The sequence below is a fragment of the Pipistrellus hanaki genome (genome assembly GCF_964339955.1).
Source record: "Pipistrellus hanaki genome assembly, chromosome: X".
Classification (NCBI taxonomy): Eukaryota; Metazoa; Chordata; class Mammalia; order Chiroptera; family Vespertilionidae; genus Pipistrellus; species Pipistrellus hanaki.
The window spans coordinates 31137904-31154088 of record NC_140524.1 but is presented as its reverse complement, the minus strand read 5'-3'; the positions used below and the strand labels follow the sequence as shown (position 1 = coordinate 31154088).

At 36.9% G+C, this 16185-nt stretch overlaps 1 protein-coding gene across 5 annotated transcripts in view; it reads right to left on the bottom strand.

Moving 5' to 3' along the window:
- TENM1 (teneurin transmembrane protein 1) overlaps positions 1–16185 on the bottom strand; it is a 915501-nt gene that overhangs the window by 189433 nt on the left and 709883 nt on the right. The gene's annotated exons all lie outside the window — the stretch shown is intronic.

The window sequence follows — 16185 nt, the reverse complement described above, 5'->3', positions numbered from 1 at the left end:
AAAAAGATAGTTAAGTTTCTAAGTATAAAATAAACTCTAAGTCAAATTGATTTTGAGATGTTCATAAAATGATAATGACATTCAAGTCTTAGAAATGAAGTTAATGCCAAAAAAAAGTCAAATGAGTTTCACTAAAAATTCATTAAGATCACAAATAATGTTGCCAGAATTTTATGATGCAAAGCAATCTTTGGGGGAAAACACACACGCATAATAAAATAGCACCCTAACTTCACTCAGGAAGAGAGATTCTACAATTGAAAACTGTCTAATCAATTTCATCATGTACAAAAGCTGCCAATGATGATAATCAACTGTTTTCCCTTATCCTACTAACAATATTTGCATTTATTTTAAGCATTTAAAATGACTACTAATTGGTTAAAATACCCAGTATTCTTATCTCAAAATATCACCCAGAATTTAGTTTATATCATCAAGGTGTATACTGGCTCTGCAGAGGTTATCTCTTATGCTCTGTCCTTCTAACTTTTTGTTGAGAAATGTTGATTATTAATAAAATTATGACAGTAGAGAAGTCCAAATGACAGCTTGGCAAGCCATTTTCTAATTAAATATCCCTACTGGAGGAGAAGAAGTGGGATAAAAGCCTATAGGAAGAATGCAATAGGTTTTGGGTACATTCGGCCATATATCCTTAAAGGAAAAAGAGGGAGTTCTAGAAGCCAAGTTGTCTATCTTCCATTGTCTTAAATTCTTAAACTATGTTTATATATTAAGAACATAAACTAAAGAGAAAATAAACAAATGGGATTACATCAAAATAAAAAGCTTCTGCACAGCAAAAGAAACCACCAATAAAACCAAGAATTGGTTCTTTGAAGAGATAAACAAGATTGATGAACATCTAGCCGAGCTCACCAAAAATCAAAGAGAGAAGACCCAAATAAATAAAATCAGAAATGAAAGAGGTGAAATAACAGCAGACCCCACAGAAATACAAAAAAATTATTTAAAAAATATATACCATGAACAACTCTAACAAACTAGACAACCTGGAGGAAATGGACACATTCCTAGAAAAATAAAACCTTCCAAAACTTACTCAAGAAGATACTAAAAATATCAATAGACTGATAAATATGGAAGAAATTGAAACAGTCATCAAAAAGCTTCAGCAAACAAAAGTCCGGGGACAGATGGCTTCACAGGGGAGTTTTACCAAGCATTCAAGGAAGAACTAAAGCCTATCCTCCTCAGACTATTCCAGAAGATTCAAGACGAAGAAACACTTCCAAGCTCCTTCTATGAAGCCAGAATCACCCTAATACCAAAACCAGATAAAGATAACACAATGAAAGAGAATTACAGGCTAATATCCCTCATGAAGATAGATGCCAAAATCCTCAACAAAATTCTAGCAAACCGGATTCAGCAGTACATCAGAAAGATCATACACCATGACCAAGTAGGATTTATTACGGCGATGCCAGGATGGTACAATATTCGCAAATCAATAAACATGCTACATCACATAAACTAATTGAGAGATAAAAATCACATAGTCATATCTATTGATGCAGAAAAAGCATTTGACAAAATCAACACCCTTTCTTGATAAAAACTCTCAAAAAGGTAGGAATAGAAGGATCATACCTCAACATAATAAAAGCCATATATGACAAACCCACAGCCAACATCATACTCAATGGGCAAAAAGTAAAACCATTTCCTCTAGGAACAGGAACAAGACTGGGATGCCCACTCTCAACACTCCTGTTCAACATAGTACTGGAAGTACTAGCCATAGCAATCAGACAAGAAGAAGAAATAAAAGGCATCCAAATTGGAAAAGAAGTAAAACTGTCCTTATTTTCAGATGACATGATACTGTACATAGAAAACCCTAAACACTCTGTCAAAAAATTACTAGACTTAATAAATGAATTTTGCAGAGTAGCAGGATACAAAATAAATGCCAAGAAATCTATGGCATTTCTATACACCAATAATGAACTTACAGAAAGAGAGACTATAAAAGCGATCTCATTTACCATCACACCAAAAAATTAAGATACCTAGGAATAAACTTAACTAAGGAGGTAAAAGACCTATACACAGAAAACTGCACAGCACTGAAAAAAGAGAGAGGAAGACATAAACAGATGAAAGAACATACCATGTTCATATACCTGGTACATAAATGAGGTCAAAACATTTGATAGATTTGTGATTTCTGACATGTACACATAAGGAACTGTTTTACATTGAAATTGGGCCTCAAAAGAACTGTTGGCCCAGAAAGAAACTCACTACAGACTGATTCATTTGCCCTTCAGCATAACTATTATTGCTTGTCTCATTTTTGATTTTTATAAGTATATTTACAGTAGGACACGATCTCACTCATCTAGGAGAAATGATGAACAACATAGACTGATGAACAAGAACACGCCCAGAGATAAGGAGCCATGGGTCAGACTGTTGGACCTCAAAGGGAGGGTGGGGATAAAAGGGAGAGATCAACCAAAGGACTTATGTGCATACATATGAGCCTAACCAGTGGTCAAGGACAATAGGGGGGTTGGGGCATGAGAGGGGAGGGGTGGGGGATTGGAATGGGGGGGAGTTCAGGACAAATATGTGATACCTTAATCAATAAAGAAATTAAAAAAAGCATAGCAGTGGAAGATCAAGCAGATTAAGTTTGAGATAATGTATAGATAGCCCAGTGAAGATGTCAATCAAGGAGATTATATGAATTTGATAGGCTAGGGCTGGAAATATACCACCCATTAGAATATATGTGATATTAAAAGTGTGAGACTAGATGATATTCTAAAGAACAAAAATAGAAGAGCCTCAGAAATAAGCCCTGAGGCATTCCATGATTTAAAGATAAGGTAGAAGAGGGCAATGAGTGATAGGAGAAATTCCAGGAGATTGTGGTGTAACTAAAGCCAAAAGGGGACACTGTTAAAGGAGGAAGGGAGTAGTTATCTGTATAATATTGGAAATTGTGGGTGACTTTAGGAAGAGCCATATTGATAAAATAATACTTAGTTGTAATGCAAGACTGGAATGGGTGAATGAAAAGACTGGAAACCTGTGTGTGTGATCACCAAATTGTAAAAGTCCAGGTCCCAGAAAATACAAAAAAGGAGGGTTTGCCTTAATGATAAATGGTAACTCAAATAGATTAATCTTGAAACAGTACTTACTCTCTATATCTTGGTTCTGAATCTGATTGATAATCTTGATTTATAATCTTAATTCTTGTGATGAACCTAATTTTGTAATTATGCTCCTCTTAATGGCCTCTTCCAAGACACTAAAAGCTGAATTGAAAGGGCCTTTCTAAGATTAGGGAGTTAAATTAGTCATAGCCAATCAGGTCAGAGCTAACTGAAACAATTACAGACAAATATTTTGCATTATTGTTTTAAAGAACTATAAATTTTAGGCCTAGAGGAGTGTATCATTCTGGGGATTTCCTAAAAATTAATAGGGCTAGATAAACAGTATCAGCAAAATGGCAGACTAGACTATCTTTTTTTTTTTTTTTTAACATTTTATTGATTTTTTTACAGAGAGGAAGAGAGAGGGATAGAGAGCTAAAAACATCAATGAGAATCATCGATCAGCTGCCTCCTGCACACCCCCTACTGGGGATCTGCCCACAACCAAGGTACATGCCTTGACTGGAATTGAACCGGGGACCTTTCAGTCTGCAGGCCGATGCTCTATATCCACTGAGCCAAACCGGTTTCAGCTAGACTATCCTTAATTCATCTCAATATAAACCCTCACAAATGCTGAATATAATGCAATACTTTTAAAAGCAGCATGTATTAGCTCACAAGACAGAGAAATTCTCTAGTGTCAGAAGCAAAAATGTTGTTAACAGCCAAAGCAGTAAACATATAAATTAACCCTCTGGCAGCCTTGAGGTGTTATTATACCAGTAATAAACAGGGGCTGCGGTATTTACATTCACAAAGGGAAAAGAGATGAAGTCTTTGGGTCACTTATGATTGGGGAGTTAGACTGAAATTCTTTTTTTTTTTTTTTTTTTTTTTTTTAAATATTTTATTGATTTTTTACAGAGAGGAAGGGAGAGGGATAGAGAGCTAGAAACGTCGATGAGAGAGAAACATCGACCAGCTGCCTCTTGCACACCCCCTACTGGGGATGTGCCCGAAACCAAGGTACATGCCCCTGACCGGGAATCGAACTTGGGACCTTTCAGTCCGTAGACCGATGCTCTACCACTGAGCTAAACCGGTTTCAGCTAGACTGAAATTCTTACAAGAAAGCAAGGACTCTTGAAATATTAGTGAGATAGAGACTAATAAACTATCTACTATTCCAGAGAAATAGCAAGGAAACACTGACTAAAATAATAATACAATAATAATCTATAATAATAAAAGCATAATATGCTAATTAGACCAGACAGCCAAACAACCTTCCGGACATCATTCTGGATGTCCTTCTGGACAAAGTGTGGTGGTGGGGGCCAAGGCAGAGGTGATTAGGGGCGATCAGGCAGGCAGAGTGGTTAGGGGCGATCAGGCAGGCAGGCCAATGGTTAGGGGCAATCAGGCAGTCAGGCAGAATGGTTAAGGGTGATCAGGCAGGCAGGCTGGTGAGTGGTTAGGAGCCAGTGGTTTTAGATTGTGAGAGGGATGTCCTAGATTGCAAAAGGGTGCAGGCCGGGTGCAGGCTGAGGAACACCTTCCCCCCTCCCCCCTCCCCCCCCCCCCCCCGTGCACAAATTATATGCATTGGGCCTCTAGTCTATAATAATAAAAGGATAATATGCTAATTAGACCAGACATGCTCTCAGATGTCATTCTGGATGTCCTTCCGAACAAAGCTGGGGCCAGAGCAAAGCCCCCGTCCCCGTCCTGGGTGCTTGCCGGTGGCTCAAGGGAAGCCCAGGTCCCAGGTGCCAGAGTGAAGCTGGTGCCGGCAGCCAGGGAAAGAAAGGCCTACTCTTACACAAATTTTAGTGCATTGTGTGTCTAGTAATAACAATAATGATGTTGTTTGGGGATTAGAAAAACAACATAGAAATAAAATGCTGCCTACTAATATGTGTGATGAAGTGCCTTGAGTGAAATATTTTTAAAGCCTGCATTACTCAGGAATGAGGTAAGAGATACTTTGTCAAGTATGCATATAAAAATTTAAAGGTAGAATTATGTTCTAGTGATTATAAGAAAGTTTTACTATTCTCTCCTGATTAATATCTAGACAAAATATATTTAGAAATCTGTTAAATGTTACTGGAGTTCACAAAAAAGAAAACAAAATTGGGCCAAGTTCTAGGAGGAAAAGAAAACCCAGAGACATGAGTCTGACATATCTGATGTTTTTCCTCTAAAAGTGTCTGTCAATTCTGGTAGAGGCAGTTGGAAGACTAGGGACTTGGTATATCTTTTGTCAGTTTCACAGTTTTAGAAAAAATATTTGACTAGAAAATAGCTAAGAAATTTTCAATACTGAAAAAAAAAATCAAGCCAAATATATGAAGCAAAATTGAAGGAAGAAAAAGGAGAAAAGGACAAATTAACAACCATAGAGACCTTAATGGCCTCCCCCTACCACTTTTCATTCACTGAAAGAACAAGAAGACAAATCAGAAAATATATAGATTTTGAGGAACATGATTAACAAATTTGATCTAATTGACACATAAATAGCAATTTAATAGAAAACTACAAAATTTTAAAGTGCACATGGAACATTTATAAATATTGACCATATGATGAACTACAGGTATAAAATAAGTCTGAACATATTTAAAAGTATTAAAATTAGTTATAGCATGTTTTCTGAACAGTATGGAATTAAACTTGAAATCAGTAACAAAAGATAACTATAAAATCCCCATAAGTTTGGAAGAGTTACAGTTCTGAATAATCTATAGAACAAAGAAGAAATCATCATGAAATCTAGAAGATATTTTGAAATGACTGAGAAAGAAGTTGACACATTTAAAAATTTGTGTAATATAACTCAATGATGTGTAAAAGAAGATTTCAAAGGCAGAAATAAAAATCACATGAAAAACAGGACCCAAGCATTTATTCTAAGAAATGAGGAGATCAAAGTAAACTCAAAGAAGATAAAAGGATGAAAATAATAATTATGAGAGCTGACATTAATTAAATAGGAACAAACACACAATAGAAAGCAATAATAGATCACTAAAATTGATAAACCCCTCATAGGAACAAACACACAATAGAAAGCAATAATAGACCACTAAAATTGATAAACCCCTCATAGGAACTGATCAAGAAGAAAATACAGAAGACCAAAATAACCAAAATTAAGAATGAAAAAGATGACATCACTATAGTTACTATAGACATAAAGCATCATAAGAGGACATTATAAAAAATGTCACTAAATTTTAAAATTTCAAGTAAATGAACAAATTCTTAGAACTCACAAAAATAAACATAAGAAAAATGGAAACTGAATAGTTTCTAAAGAATCCTTCTACACAATGAAAAATATTCCCACAAAGCAAATCAATCTCAAATGACTTTACTTGTAAATACACAAACATTTAAGGAAGAAAAGCTGCCAGTCTTGAATAAACTTTTCTAAAGAACAGAAAAAGAGGGAACACTTAACAATGTGCTTTATGAGGCCAGCAAAACCTTGACAAAGGATACAACTGCTTTATAATATTCTGACAAGGATATTATATTAAACTGATAAGAATAGATAGTACACTTGATCTTAACCAAAAGGCCGAGAAGCAATCTGACAAGGATATTATAAAAAACAAACAAACAGGCCAATTTTACTTATGAAAATAGATGCAAAAATCCTAAGCAAAATATAACAAATCTAGTATTACATGGCATAAAATAATACATTGAACAATTTATGTTTATTTTAGGAAAAAATTATTTTAACATTTTAACACCAATCAATGTAATCATCACATATAGGGACTAAAAAAGAAAAAGCATATGATCATCTCAATAGATAAATAATAAGTATTTGATATAATACTAAACATCTATTCATGATAAAAATTTATAGAAAACTAAGTCTGTAAGCTACTTTAATCTGATAAACATTACCCACAAAAGACACATGGCAAACATCATCATTATTATTTTTTTTGCAAACATTATCATGAATAGACATGTTAAATTATTTTATTGAAACTGAGAAGCAATGACTATGATCATCATTTCTATTTATAATAATAAAAGTGTAATATGTTAATTAGACCAGACATTCTTTTGGAAGAAATTGGGGCTGGGAGGGAAGCTGGTGCTGGCAGCAGGGGGAAGGAAGGTCTACTCTAGCATGAATTTTCTGCATTGGGCCTCTAGTATAACATAATTCTACAAGTTCCAGCCAGTGCAATAATATAAGAAAAAGAAAAAAAGTATACAAATTGGCAAAGAATGAATAAAAGCCATCATCGTTCAGACAGTATGATTGAACATACACAAAAATAAAAAATAATCCATATAGAAAGATTATTAAGATATGGGAATTTAGCAAGATCTCTAAATACTAGTAAATATATATTTTAAAATTATGGCTTCTGGTTAGGTTAATGTGGTATACATATCCTCCCATGACCATATCAAAATTACAACTAAACTATAGGACAGCCATCTGATGTCTAGCTGAACAGAAGTCCAATAGCTAAGGATATACAGAAGAAGTCACATTAAGATTGGTAGGAGTGCTGAGACCGTTTTGGCTCAATGGATAGAGCGTTGGCTTGGGGACTGAAGGGTCCCGGGTTCTATTCCGGTCAAAGGGCATGTACCTTGGTTGCGGGCATATCCCCAGTAGGGGGTATGCAAGAGGCAGCTGATCAATGACTCTCTCTCATCGATGTTTCTAACTCCCTATCTCTCTCCCTTCCTCTCTGTACAAAATCAATAAAAAAAATTTTATATTAAAAAAAAGGCTTATCTTTAAAAAAAATAAAAAAGACTGGTAGGCGTGATAGAGGCATGGAACAGGCTGGTCCCACACCCATCTTTGGCAGATAATCAACAGGAGAAATAATTCAGCTGTCTAGGTACCCCCAGAAAGCAAGGGGTCTCAGTCCCATAACAGGCTCCTCAACCCATGATTCCAGTGTTTGGAAGAGAAGCCCCCATAACTTTTGCCTGTGGAAGTCAGCCAAGAATGTATAGCTAAATGAATTGGAGGGAAGCTGGACTCGAGGTGTTCCTCTTAAAAGGCCGACATAAGTGTTCCAGAACGGGGGCAGTAGCTTGAAAGGCACAAGGGATATATGGGGAAGAACTGAATTGTAGGCTTTGGGCAAGAACTTGAGAGGCAGCTTTCTCCCAACAGAAGTGCTGACAGAAGCTATTATTCCTTTGCTGAGCCTTCCCTCTGTAGGCACAAGAGGGCACCATATCTGAGTCTCCATCAACTTGGCTAACACTGTTTGGCCTATCCCAGTGATTCCCTGAGAACCCACCCCATCCAACTGTAGACCCACTCAAGCTGCTTCCAGTGGCTTTTCGATATAAACAGCCTATCTTGACTAATGCTTCAGACTTTCCTAAAATGTCTCAAAAGTTCACAAATGCCAAACAAACAGCATCTGGTTTAGGCATGACCTGTACCTCTTGCTAAGTGGCCCCAGGCCTGGCACTAGTGGCAGCCAGTTTGAGTTCACAGCTTATCTTCTCCTGGGCACCTCCATGCCCAGCACAAGTAGCATCCACCTGAATATTGGTTTGTAGCTGATTCCAAGAGGCCCTGGGCAGGGCACAGGTGGTGGCAGAACTTGGCCTGTACCTCCTGAGAGGCCTCAGAGCCAGCACACTTAATAGACAGTTTCAGAAGATGCTGGCATACCACTCAACCACTTTTATGAGTGACACATTCTAGGCCAGACTTGTTGGGCACTAAAGCTCTGATGAAGCTAGTCCTGCTTTATGGGGTTAATCCCTACACAGCAGCTCTTCTGCTGCAGTTGCTTCCAGTCCTCACAGCGAATTGACCAGGGGGTAATCCCTCCCATCGACATGCCAATAGCAACCAAGATTCAACTACAATAACAGGGTGCAAATAGTTCACACAGGGGGGTGCATCTGGAACACCCAGCATGGATGAATGGGGAGGCTGTGTCACTGGGCCCTACAGTACACTTTCCACAGAAGGAAATTTTACCAAGATGGGGAGATGCAGCAGCTCTACATAGTAAATGGAAACAAATATGGGGAGGCAACCAAATTGAGGAGACAAAGAGAAACTTGTTCCAAATAAAAGAAAACAAAATCCAGAAGAAAAAAAAAAACTAAACAAAATAGAGATAAGCAATCTGCAAGATGCAGAGTTCAAAACACTGGTTATAAGAATGCTCAACAAACTCACATAGAAAGACAAGCAAAGGCTGAAAGTAAAGAGATTAAAAAATATATTTCATAAAAATGAAAATTAAAAAAGAAAAATCAATACGTATATCAGACAAAATAGACTTTAAAACAAAGGCTATAATAAGAGACAGTACTTAGCAATTCCTCTTTTGGGTATTTATCCTAAGAAACCCAAAACAGTAAATTGAAAAGACATGTGCACCAATGTTCATTGCAGCATTATTTATAATAGCCAACATATGGGAGCAACCTAAATGTCCATCAATAGATGAATGGATAAAGAATAAGTGGAATATGACTCAGCCATAAAAAGAATGTAATCTTGCCATCTGCAACAACATGGATAGACCTAGAGTTATTGTGCTGAGTGAAATGAAAGACAAATGCCTTATGATTTCACTTATATATAAAATCTAAAAGACAAAATAAACAAATAAGCAGAACCAAAACAGACTCAGATACAGAGAACCTTTTGATGGTTGCCAGATGGAAGGGGGCTTAGGAGATAGGTAAAAAAGGTGAAGGGATTGAGAAGTACAAATTGGTAGTTACAAAATAGTCACAAGGATATAAAGTACAACTTAGGGAATATATATAAAAGCCTAAGTACTGTCTGTTCAACCAGTAGCTATGATGTGCAATGACCACCAGAGGGCAGACATTTAATGCACAGGCATGGAAACATGGAACAGTGTAATGAATCGCAGAGGGAAGGGTGGAAGGGGGAGAGCGGGAAGAGATTAACCAAAGATTTTATATGCATAGTAGAGGTCCATTGCACTAAATCGTGCACAGGTATGGTCCCTAGGCCTAGCCTGCAATCAGGGCCATTTCCCCAGCTGCCAGCAGCCAGCTCTGCCCCCTGCCACCACCCATCCTGGTTCCTGATTCTCCATCTGGCAATGGGAGCCTGATGGCGGGGGGAGGGACCAAGAGGTCAGCCATTCCTGTCTGCTTGCTGGTCCCACTCCCACCTCAGGTTGCCCTCTGTGTGTGGGGCAACCAGCAGGGTGGGGGCTGTGGCCTCACACTGCCCACATCCCCCACCACTCACCCAGGGACCCCGTTTGCCATTGGTGATTGGAGCCTACCAGCTGGGGAAAGGAACTGAGAGGTTGTCAGTGTACCTCATAGTGACTGGTTGAGTGGTTGTTCTGCCATTATGGTAGCTTGGCTTTTATTATATAGGACTAGAGGCTGATGGGGTCCCTCAGCCTGGCCTGTGGGGATTGGGCTGAAACTGGCAGTCTGAGATCCCCTAAGGGGTCCCAGATTGCGAGTGAGCACAGGCCAGGTGGAGGGATCCTATAGTCAATAATATTCTAATAACTATGTATGGTGTCAGATGGGTATTAGTTTTATTGGGGGATCACTTCATAAGTTATATAAATATCTAACTAATGGGTTGTACCCCTGATATAAATATAATGTTGTACATCAACTATAATTGAAAAATAAACATTACTTTAAAAAAGTTATTCCTTTTTATCAATAACACGCAATGAGAACTTTTGAAAATACCATTTACAATAGCATCACAATATCATATATCTAGTAATAAGTTTAACAAAATATTTGCAAGACTTATACTAAAAAACTGAAAAGTTATGAGAGAAATTAGAGAAGGCCTGATAAATGGAAAACTATACCAACTTCATGAACTAGACAATTCAAAATTAAATATGCCAATTTTCCTCAAATGTGTGCATGTTTGTATGTGTGTGTAAATATAGATCAGCTAAAGAAAGAAGGAGAGTAAGGTGAGATGATGCATTCTAACTAACAGCAAGATTTATTGTAAAGCTATGTTAATTTAGACACTGGAAACTGGCACAATGGTAAATAGACCAATTAAGATAGACTCCTAAAACATATAAGGATACTTGATTTATGGTAAAGGTGGCACTGCAGACAAGTGGCAAGTGACTACTGTTTTAAATGAAATGGTTATGGGAAACTGAATATCCATTAGGAGAAAAGTAATCTCTACCTCACTGCACATACAAAATTAATTCCAGATAAAATGTAGTAAACATAAAGCTACAAAACTTATAAAACACAACATAAGAAAACCATTTCATGATCTTAGTGTAGGAAAACATTTCTTAAGCCATACATGAAAATGTTAACCATAAAGGCAAAAAATAATAAATTGGGCTACATCAAAATTAAGAAGTTCTTATCAAAAGATAAAGACAAATATATGCTACAAGTGATAGGACATGTTCATAGCAAATATTACTGAAAAAGAGTTTGTATCCAGAATACACAAGTAACTTCAAATTGATAATAGAAAGACACCAACGTAACAGAAAAATGGCAAGAAACCAAAAGAGGTACTTAAGCAAGATATTCAAATGTACAAAAGCATATGAAAACATGCTTAACATCATTACTTATGGGAAAGATATAAAATAAAATAATAATGAAATACCACTAGATATAAAATAAAATAATAATGAAATACCACTATGCACCCACAAGAGTGGTTTACATCTAAAAGATTGACAGTTATAAGTGTTGGTGACCATGTGAAGTAATAGAAAATCGCATATACTATAGGTTGATTGTGTAAATTGGCACAACCACTTTGGGAAACACTTGGACATTGTCTGCTAAAGTTTGACATATGTATACCCTGTGTCTCAGTGATTCCTCTTCTCAGTATTTATTCAACAGAAGTACAAGCAAGTGAATGCTCAGGAAAAACTATGTGTGAAAGTGTTCATAGCAGAATTATATGCATTAGCCAAAATAAATAAATAAATAAATAAAATAAAATAAATAGAAACACCTCAAATATCCATCAACAATAGAATAGATAATTTTGTTAATCTTGCAAAGAAACAGTGGATTACAATGTAAATTGATGACCTAAATCAACATGCCATAATATGAATTAACTAGATGCCTGATGCATGAAGATTCGTGCAGAATGGGCCTTCCTTACCCTGGCTGCCAGCACAAACTTTGCTCCAGCCTGGAGCCACCTTTCCACCTTCCCATGCTGCCTAGAGGCCCAGAGCGGCTGGGGTGTTACAAAATGCCTGTGTCATCACCATCGTGATGACACAAGCGTCCTGCCCCTGACTGCTCAGCACCTGTGTATGCAAATTAACTTGCCATATTTGTTGGGTTAATTTGCATACTCACTCCTGATTGGCTAGTGGGGGTCATGAAAGTATCATTAATTTGCATCTTTCTCTTTTATTATGTAGATTCCCCACCCCAAAATAGTGTTGAAAGAACTCAGATGCCAAATTACACATATGGTAAAATCCCATTATTAAAATTTTAAGAAAGCAGGCAAGAATCAGAAGGCAGGATAATTACCTGGGGAGGAAGGATGGAGGAAGTAATAATTAGAGAAAGGCACAAAGGAGAATTCTGTGGGTTAGTAGCCTATATTTTGACTTCAGAGGTGATTAACAGGTGTTTCAGACTTGGATACTTCACTGAGCTGTACACTTATGACTTCTGTGCATTTCTGTATATGTTTTAGATTTTAATAAAATGTTAAGAAATTAAACATAATGACCAAAAGAACAGAAACAGAATATATAACTTCCTAATCAGAAGAGGAGATAAAAGAATGAATATAACACAGTAAATCAAAGAAAAAACAGAAAGGGGGAGAAGTCAGAGAAAAATAAATATTAAAACTAGAAGACACAAAAGATGACTATAAGATATAATTCCAAACATGTAAATAATACCAGTGAATAAAAATAAATTGAACTTGCAATTTAATAGAGAGAGACTCTGGAGCTGAGTGGAAATCTAGTTACGTTCTTTGTGTTAATAAGAGATGTGCTAAAACATACTAATACAGAAAGCTAGTAGTAAAAGGAAAAGGGCATTCTAAAAAAGTACTAACCAACACTTGTCAGAATTGCCAACATCAACAGATCAATAAACGACAAGTGTTGGCGAGGTTGCGGAGAAAAAGGAACCCTTGTGCATTGCTGGTGGGAATGTAGACTGGTGCAACCACTGTGGAGAACAGTATGGAGCTTCCTCAAAAAACTGAAAATGGAATTCCCATTTGACCCAGTAATCCCACTCCTAGGAATATATCCCAAGAAGCTAGAAACACCAGTCAGAAAGGATATATGCACCCCTATGTTCATAGCAGCACAATTTACAATAGCTAGGATTTGAAAACAGCCTAAGTGTCCATCAGCAGATGATTGGATCAAAAAACTATGGTACATCTACACAATGGAATATTATGCTGCCATAAAAAGAAGAGATTCTCATAATTTGCAGCAACCTGGATAGAATTGGAGAATATCATGCTGAGTGAAATAAGCCAGGCAGTGAAAGAGAAACACCACATGACCTCACTCATTTATGGATAATAAAGAGCATTATAAATTGATGAACCAAAAGATAGATATAGAGACAATAAGGTAACAAGCAGACTGTCAAATTACAGCGGGGAGAGTAGGGAGATCTGAGGAAGATAAGAGATAAACCGAAGAACTAGTATACATGCATATAAGTACAACCAATGGACACAAAACTCTGGGGAGGGAGGGCAAATATGGGGGGGGGCAATGGTATATGTACAGAGATAATAATTTAATTTAAAAAATTAAAAAAATAAATAAAAAAATAAAAAAGTACTAACCAACAGAAACTTGGCGTAGCTATAACATTACCAGACAAAATAGTTTTCAAGGCATAAGGCATTATTATGGATAAAGAGAATCTATAATAATAAAAGCACAATATGCAAATTGACTAAACAGCTGAACAGTGGAACAACCATCTGGATGACCATGCTATGACATCCACTAGTGCCAGGCCAGCCAAGGCAGGTGGGATGCGATAGGCAGGGCCCCACCATTGTCCCATGACTACCCTGCACAGGGAGGCCCAGGCCTCCAGCTGGTGGGGTGGTCAATTGGGGGTCTCAATGATCACCCCAAAGAGGGAGATCCAGGCCACAGACTAGTGGGCTGTGGTGGGTTGGCAGGGCCTCCCTCTGTGGGGGCGATCCATTGTGAAGCCCTTGCTGGCAGGGCCTACTCTTTGGGGTGATTGATCATGGAGCTTGGCCAGTTGGGCAGAGCCTCTCTCTGTGGGGTGATCAATTGATCACGGGGCTTCTGGACTGTGAGAGGGTACAGGCTGGGCTAAAGGACTCCCCTGAGTGCACAAATTTCATGCACCAGGCCTCTAGTCATTATATAATAATAAAACAATAATTAACCAGGAAGATGTAACAATTCAGATCCTGTAAGAAAATGTAGCTTCAAGATATCTAAAGCAAAAACTGACAGACTGATACTAAGACAAATTGAAAATTTCACAGTTACAAGAAGATAAAAAAATTAGCAAGGATGTAGAAAATTTGAATAGTACAATTAACATCTTTCATATAATGGATATGTAAAGAACCCCAAAGATATGACTATACAATACATATTATTTTTTATTTTAAACATTTTTAATTACAGTTTATGTTCAATATTATTTTGTATTACTTTCAGTTGGTACATAAAATACATATTATTTTATTTTATTTATTTTTAAAATATTTATTATTGAAAGTATTATATATATCTCCCTTATCCCCATTGACTCCTTCTAGCCTGCCCCTACCCCTGGCCCTGCCCCAGGCCTTCACTACCCTATTGTCTTTGTCCATGGGTTAAGCATATACATAATACAGATTCTTTAAAAACACACATAATACCCACAAAACTGATAAATATTAAATCACAAGGCAAACTCAACAAATGACAAAGATTCTATATCATACAGATCATTCTGTTTCAGCAAAATGCACTAAAATCTGAAAGCAATAAACAAAGAGCAAAAGAAAAAAAAAACGCAGAAAAAATGTTCTTAAAAAGAATTCATGCATTACATTACAATTATATTGGAAATTAGGAACTGAATAATAATGAAATTTTATTTATAAAAATATGTGGGTAAGGCCTTAAATACATTTAGTAGAATAAAAGAAAAATGTAAAATTAATGAACAAAGTATCCAACTCAAGAACTTATAAAAGGTCTGCTTATAATGAAAAGGAAGGAAGCAATAAGGGTAAGAGAGGAAGGCAATGAAATCAGAAACAAAGAGACAATAGAGAAGATCAACAAGACCAAGATTTGTGTCTCTGACATGAATAATAAAATAGAGAAACTTCTGGCAAGATAGAACAAGAAAAAAGGAAATAATACAAATAAACATTAAAGATTAAAATATAAAAATAAATGAGAGAGGGCTATGAACAACATTATGCCAGTAAGTTTGAAACCTTATAAAAAGTAGACATTTTTCAAGGGGAAAAAGTGGACTTGAGAAATAGAAAGCCTGAACACACATTAAAGACACTGATGTCAGATGATTTTACAGGTGTACTAGGTATTTTGCCAAATTTCTAAGAACAAGATAAACTCTATTTTAAGCTATACCAGAGTTTAGGAAAAGAAGAAAGTCTTCCTGAATCATTTTATTAGAGTACTATAATCTACTTCTAACATGGAGTAAGAAAAGGAAAAGGGACTCTTTTATAGGCTTATCTCATTTTTTAAAAAGGCTGCAAAAATCTATACTAATAAAAGGGTAATATGCTGATTAGACTGGGTCAACCAGACATCTTCCAATCATCCGGCCCTCCTTCTGGACAAAGCCATGATTGTGGGGGCTAAGGCAGAGGAGGTTTGGGGAGATCAGGTCAGCAGACAGAGGGGTTGGGATAATCAGGCAGGCAGACAGAGGTGGGTAGGGGCAGTCAGGCCTGCAGGCAGAGGGGTTGGGACAACCAGGCAGGCAGACAGAGGTGGTTAGGGGCAATCAGGCCAGCAGGAAGAAGGGT